We start from the raw sequence: 948 nt of genomic DNA on the forward strand, positions 1-948 counted from the left end.
TATATATATATATATATATATATTCGATTTTTTTCAATTTCAACACTTACCCAACGACTATTTCATACCATATCATTACTTTTTTGTTTATTTTTCTTAAAAGATTAATCAAGATATGACCCGTTAAATAATTAAATGTTATAACATACGTAAAGAGCTGACCTGTTTGACATTGCTGTTAAAAGCTGCTTTTTTAAAAGTATATTTTTTTTAAAAATACTTTTAACTTAAAAGATTATATTTATAAACTGAAAGTCGAAGCAAAACTATAAAAAATCTCAATACTACATAATAAATACACATGTAACCCTTCATATATGTATGTATATATCCTTTATATTTGATTTTTTTTCAATTTCCTCACTTACCCCAATAATTATTTTGTTTATTTTTTCTTATAAGATTAATTCAAGATATGATCAGTTAAATAATTAAATCCTATAACACATGAAAAGACTGACTTAGAAGGTTTAAATTAAAAGATTATATTTATAAATCGAAAGTCGAAGTAAATATATAAAAAATATCAATAGTACGTAATAAATACGCATGCAACCCTTCATATATGTATGTGTATATATCCTTTATATTCGACTTTTTTTTCAATTTCTCACTTACCCCAACGATTATTTCATACCATCATCAATGTTTTTTTTTAAAAAAAAAAGATTAATTCAAAATATGATCAATTACACATGTAAAAGACTAACTAAGAAGGTTTAAATTAAAAGATTATATTTATAAATTAAAAGTCGAAGTAAATATATAAAAGAGTCAATACTACGTAAAAATACACATGCAACCTTTCATGTATGTACGTGTATATTTCCTTTATATTCGACTTTTTTGAATTTCCTCACTTACCTCAACGAGTATTTCATACCATATCTTTTTTTTTATTTTTTTATAAAGAGTGAGATTATTTTAATTTATATATATATATATATA

Source organism: Solanum tuberosum, unplaced genomic scaffold (assembly GCF_000226075.1).
Source record: "Solanum tuberosum cultivar DM 1-3 516 R44 unplaced genomic scaffold, SolTub_3.0 scf00181, whole genome shotgun sequence".
Lineage (NCBI taxonomy): Eukaryota > Viridiplantae > Streptophyta > Magnoliopsida > Solanales > Solanaceae > Solanum > Solanum tuberosum.